The following is a 6,000-nucleotide window of genomic DNA, read 5'->3' as shown; positions in this document are numbered from 1 at the left end:
AAAACAATTTCTTGTTAATTGTCAATGATTGCATAAAAAATGAATGCATTGTTCAGAGTGCCATCATCTGTCCACTGTTCTTATGCAGTGACAATGCAGGTGGTATTTTTATTGCATGTATTAAGTCCAGTGTTTTTCAGGCACAGGGCTTGTCACAAATGAGGTGCATAGCCTTACTACAATTGACTCCAGTAGGGGACTGGAGTTAACTGTAGGGAGCTTTCATACCAGAAAAAAAATGTAACGTTTGTAAGACAGATGGAGCCTAATGCCCCTGCCCTTTCATCAGTCTTGCATCAGTCTGTCATCTATTGTTCATAAACTATAGTCTATGATAAAACTGAACCGGTGTTGTAACTTGAAGCTGATGGGCCCCAGTGCAAAGCCTGTGCAGGCCCTTATGGTTTATGGCATTGGTCCCGACCTTTCTTTGCCCAGGGTCCAGCTGTGAGCATAAATTTTTTCCAGGGACCAGTGTGCATTTATAGCTTTTATTGTCCCCTTTCCCCCCTGCCATATCCCCCTTTCCTGTAGCATGCCCCCTCCCTTATCCCCTTTTCTGTAGTTGTCATTCCCCCTGCTTCCAATGTCCCCTTTCCTGTAGCTGGCCCCCTCCCATGTCCTCCCTACCATATCCCCTTTTGTGTAGCTGTGCCTACCCCTGCTTCCAATGCCCCCTTTCCTGTAGCTGGACTCCTCCCATGTCCCCTTTCCTGGGGCTGCCCCCTCCCATGTCACATTTCCTGGAGCTGGCCCCATCCTCCCCTGTGCCCGTTATGGTATTCTGTCCCCCTCCTCCCATGTCCCCTTTATTGTAGCAGATCCTCCCTCCTCCCATGACCCATTTACTGTAGCACATCCCCCTCCTCCCATGTCCTCTTCACTGTAGCATGTCCCCCTCCTCCCATTTCTCCTTCACTGTACCAAGTACCCTTTGTTTGCTTTGTTAGCATTCTGCATTATTTCAGTACTTTAGAAAAGTATATTAGGACGAGGAGATGGGGGCTTGGGCCATTGGAACTATTTTTTGTTGGGGCTTACAAGGTTCCCTTTTTTTTAGTATTCACTGTGTGTATAGATATTACAATGATTCTGTCATTCAAGTTGCAATGTAAGAATGCCAACAATGTTTAGTTTTAGTTAAAGAGAACCTGATTCCTAATAGCCCTAAATATGTTGTACTGAATATGTTTATCAACTGCATGAAGGCTTTTGTCATAATCTCAGTGGTCACCATTCACTTTCACACAAAGCAAATCTGTGAATGCCCCCCACTGGATCCACCAGGGCACAGAATACAAACATCACTGGAGACTGTGTAACAATTGTCTTCATCCAACCTGAGAGAATCTGCAGATAATGGCAGAAAATCTGCAAATCCAGAAGTGCATCATACCCAATCTTGTGGCATCATAGCCAAGTAGACTGGAGGCTATAATCTCTTCCAAAGGTGCTTAGACTAATTACTGAATAATTTGTTAGAAAAAGAAAGTTCAGAATTTAGGTGGTTGTGATACTTTTGCATTGATTTATTTTAATCAGTGTGGATACTAATGGTCAAACGCATCTAAGCAGTGACCAAACTAACATCAGTTTTGGTTTGCAGCAGTTGTTTCAGCTACACAATGAATAGTATGTGTTTGTGGTTGTAGCATGGGTGTTAAGAGCTGTGCTTGGGCAGGAAGTCAGGTAACAATATAAAGAAAAGAAACAGATGCAAAGTAAAGGAAGAAGGGAGGGAGAGAAGAAAAGAGAATGCAGTAAAGAGAAGCAAGAACAAGCAAGTAGTTTAGCAATGACAAAGGATTTATAATACTGGGAACAAGGAAGGACAATATAGAAAACCAATCTATGAGAGAGAGAGAAGAAAAAGTAGAGGCTTTATAGATGGAATACATATTATAGGTGCAATGGTGATCATAGTCTAACCAGAACTCCTCACTGACAGGTAAAAATCTACATAATACATAAGTGTCTGTCATCTACCATCTATGAGCTATTCAATATGTCTGCAGTATTGGACCCTTTATATTTATTCTGTAATCATATTATTGTGGTATAACATATTCTTTTGAGAGTATTTTGTTGAAACTGTGCCCAGCTTGGCTGACGAATTGTCACAGTGTGCATGCTTCATCTCAACTAACCTGAATGGCCTTATGTCCATCCTATGAACACAATATATGCCTCATCTTAAGCTACATTAGATATTAATTGTTTGCAGGAAATATTTCAGACTCCGGTAAACCATACATTGCTTGTGAACTACTTGCTGTGTAAAATGGCAGCTTCCTCTGATCTATTTCACAAGATGGCTGAGCCAGGTGGAAGACCTATTTTCTTTTTAATGTCAGATAAATAGGGTACATAAGAACTAAAACTATTGTTTGATACTTGTAAGATTATTTAGCATTAAAATAACTCTATAGTGCATTAGCCTGCTTCTGTCTGGACAAATGCTTGAATGCATCTATACTATTGCCATTACCTTTTACTTGTTTCATATGCTTAGAAAAAAATGAGAAAAGTAACTGCCAGGTACACTTAGGATCATGGATTGTTTTAGACAAAGTGGGGCACTTGGCAGAACTAAAAGTGGGGCCCAAAATAAAACTATTTTGAACAGTCGCATTAAGTAAGTTTGCTCCCTTTAGCCTGGCACAATAATAACACTTTGTAGTTTACAAACAGTAGTATGGTAAGGCAATCTGTAATATGGGACTGTAGGAGAATTTTATAGGAGATCGATAGATGGTTGAAGATAGAAGATAAATATGAAAGATGATATAGATTTATAGATAGGTTTATAGATGCATAAATATAAAGTAGATTATATATAGATTGTCAGATAATCTAAAAGATAGATACAGTAGAGAGAGATAGAAAATTGATTGATAGATGGATAGATAGATAGATAGATAGATAGATAATAGATAGGAGATAGCTGGTTAATAGACAGATATAGATAATAATTAGACCAATTATAGAAAATAGATAATTAGACAGATTAGATTAAATGATAGATATGTAGACAGAAGATAGATGCTAAGCATCTTCACCCGGGTATATACAGTAACCAAGAGGTATTAAAAGAGAAATGCATCTTCTGCCCACAAAAGTCCATATGCAGGGGGCCCAGTTTGGAGCCCCCAACGCCGGGCCTGCCTAGAATCACTTATCTCTTAGGTAAATAAGGGATCTGATAGCTAAATATACTGTCTGTTATTTTATGGTTTGCTTCAATTGTAGACATTGGGAGACTATCCATAGATCTATCACATTGTTTTCAGATCCCATCAAAACTAACATAAATTAAAGTTGCATAGCTGATTTATGACTACACAATATTATTACAATTAACTTGTTACTGAACAGCCAGTTTTATGTTTAATGGGTGAGCTATTTTTTTCAATGCTAACTATTAGGAGTGATTTACTTAACTTTCGATCTTAATTTAGCCATCCAAAATCCACATTTTCTATTTTTGTAAATGGAGCTGCATTAGGGCTTATTGTTTTATAGAATTGTTTATATTGGTACTGTTTTTAGTAAATACTTTTTAGATAATAGATGAACAAAAACACTATTCACCGTTCAGAATAAATAACACAAAAGTTGTACAGGTTGATTCATTGTGGGGAGGTGCTTAACCCCTTAAGGATGTGGCCCTTTTTCGTTTTTTGCATTTTCATTTTTCACTCCCCACCTTCAAAAATCTGTAATTTTTTTATTTTTCCATGTACAGAGGTCTGTGTTGGCTTATTTTCTGTGTAACAAATTGCACTTCATAGTGAAGGTATTTATTATTCCATGCTGTGTACTGGGAAGCAGGAAAAAAATTCTGAACGCATTGAAAATGATGAAAAAAACACATTTGCGCCATATTCTTGTGGGCTTGGATTTTACAGCTTTCATTGAGCGCCCCAAATCACATTTGTACTTTATTCTTTCGTTCAGTACGATTGCGAGTATACCAAATTTGTATAGGTTTTATAATGTTTTCATACATATAAAAAATTAAAACCTTCTGTATATAAAAAAAAATCTTCATTTTGCCATGTTCTGGCACTAATAACTTTTTCATATTTCAGTGTATGGAGCTGTGGATGGTGTCATTTTTTGTGACTTTTGACGTAGTTTTTAATGCTATCATTTTGAGGACTGTACGGCCTTTTGATCACTTTTTATAGAATTTTTTCATATTTTTCAAAAAAGTGACACTTTTGACTTTGGGCGCCATTTTCCATTTCGGGGTTAACGGTAAGATCCAGCCATGGTTCCCGCAGAAGTTGCACTTCCCAGTCGGCGTGGCCTTGCCACCATTGTGGTCCAGATTGCCGCTCAAAGCGAACAGCTGGAGCAAGTTACCACCATACTGCAAAAGCTGCTAGCTACCCAGCAACAGCAACAGATCTCTGAGGTTGCTCCTGCGACTCCTGTTACCCTGGCTTGCCTTCCTATTGCAGAACCAAGGCAATGACTATCCATGCCCGAGAAATATGATGGGGACCCCAAGTTGTGCAGGGGCTTCATAACCCAATGCTCCCTGCACATTGAACTCATGCTAACACAGTTTGTCAAAGAGCGATTGAAAGTGGCGTTTATCATCAGTCTTCTCTCCGGAAAAGCCCTGGCCTCGGCTACTCCCCTGTGGGACCGAGCCGATCCGCATTTCTGCCAGAATTCTGGTCTGTCTTTGAAGAATCGACATGCTGAGACCGCGTTGCTGAACCTGCGTCAAGGCGACTTGTCTGTGGGAGAGTATGCAGTTCAGTTCCACACTTTGGCCTCTGAACTCGCCTGGAACGATGCAGTCTGATCGCCACCTTTAACAAGGGTTTGTCTGCTCAGGTCAAAGATGCTTCGGCTGCTCGTGATCTGCCGTCTACTGTGAGTGAGCCACTCGGTTTGATGTATGGTTCAAGGAGCGCGCCGAGGAACTATGCTTCGAGCACCCTCAAGCACAAGTTAGACATTTCCCTCGACTGGCACCTGCCTTCCAAAAGCTGATCCAGCCTCCGCCTGTATTGTCTGCTGAGGAACCTATGCAGGTGGACAGAACTCGACTCTCCCTCCAGGAGCGTTCCAGACGACATCTGGAGAATCTCTGTCTGTACTGTGCCAGCCCTGAGCACTTCATTGGGAAGTGTCCTGTTCGTCCCCAACGCCCTGGAAACGCCAGCACCAAGGGTTCTTAGGAGAAGCGTCCTTAGGTGTGAGCAAAGCTTCTCCACGCTTGACCATTCCAGTGTTCCTCGGTGTTGACATCTGTACCCAGCTCCAGGTCCCGGCTTTCTTGGACTCTGGTTCTGCAGGGAACTTTGTGGATGCCGCCCTGGTCTCCCAGCACCATATTCCTGTGGTCCTTCTCGACAATCTCCTCGGTCAGCAGACAAATCCTCTCTAATCCGGTCCGATACTGCACAGAGCCCGATATCCATGCAAGTCGGTGCTTTGCATAAGGAGAAACTGTCCTTCTTGGTGTTGCCACACTCTACATCCTCCCTACTGCTAGGTCTTCTGTGGTTACAGCTCCACGCACCCGTCCTTAATAGGGAGACGGGTTAGATTCTCCATTGGGGACATGACTGCCAGTCTCATTGCATGAAAGTTCCTCATCCTGTGCCTGTCATGTTCTCTGCCGTGCTCCACAAGTCTCTGGAGGGTCTTCCAGCATGCTACCAGGACTTTGCAGATGTCTTTTCAAAGAAACTAGCAGAGACTTTACCTCCATACCATCCCTACGATTGCCCTATTGATCTGCTGACGGGTACGTTTCCTCCTCCGGGTCAAGTGTACCCACTTTCATTAAAGAGAACCTGCAGTGGGGTTTCATACGTTAATCCTCTTCTCCAACTGGTGCAGGCGTCTTCTTTGTGACCAAAAAGCATGGGTCACTCCGTCCATGTATCGACTACCGCAGTCTTAACAAGGTCACCATCAAGAACCGCTATCCTTTGCCTTTGATCACTCAGTTGTTTGTTCGCCTACATGGAGCCA

At 42.0% G+C, this 6,000-nt stretch overlaps 1 protein-coding gene across 1 annotated transcript in view; it reads left to right on the top strand.

The window, feature by feature from the left end:
• Positions 1–1,741: 1,741 nt before the first annotated feature.
• The window catches only part of LCK (LCK proto-oncogene, Src family tyrosine kinase), a 66,238-nt gene continuing 61,979 nt past the window's right edge, over positions 1,742–6,000 (top strand). Inside the window, exon 1 of the mRNA XM_072136586.1 lies at positions 1,742–1,948. The gene's annotated coding sequence lies outside the window, so the exon portion shown is untranslated. The remainder of the gene's footprint in view (positions 1,949–6,000) is intronic.

This window comes from Engystomops pustulosus, chromosome 2, assembly GCF_040894005.1.
Source record: "Engystomops pustulosus chromosome 2, aEngPut4.maternal, whole genome shotgun sequence".
NCBI classification, from domain to species: Eukaryota; Metazoa; Chordata; class Amphibia; order Anura; family Leptodactylidae; genus Engystomops; species Engystomops pustulosus.
Note: the sequence above shows the minus strand (reverse complement) of the source record. Positions and strands in the feature narration are given on the sequence as shown.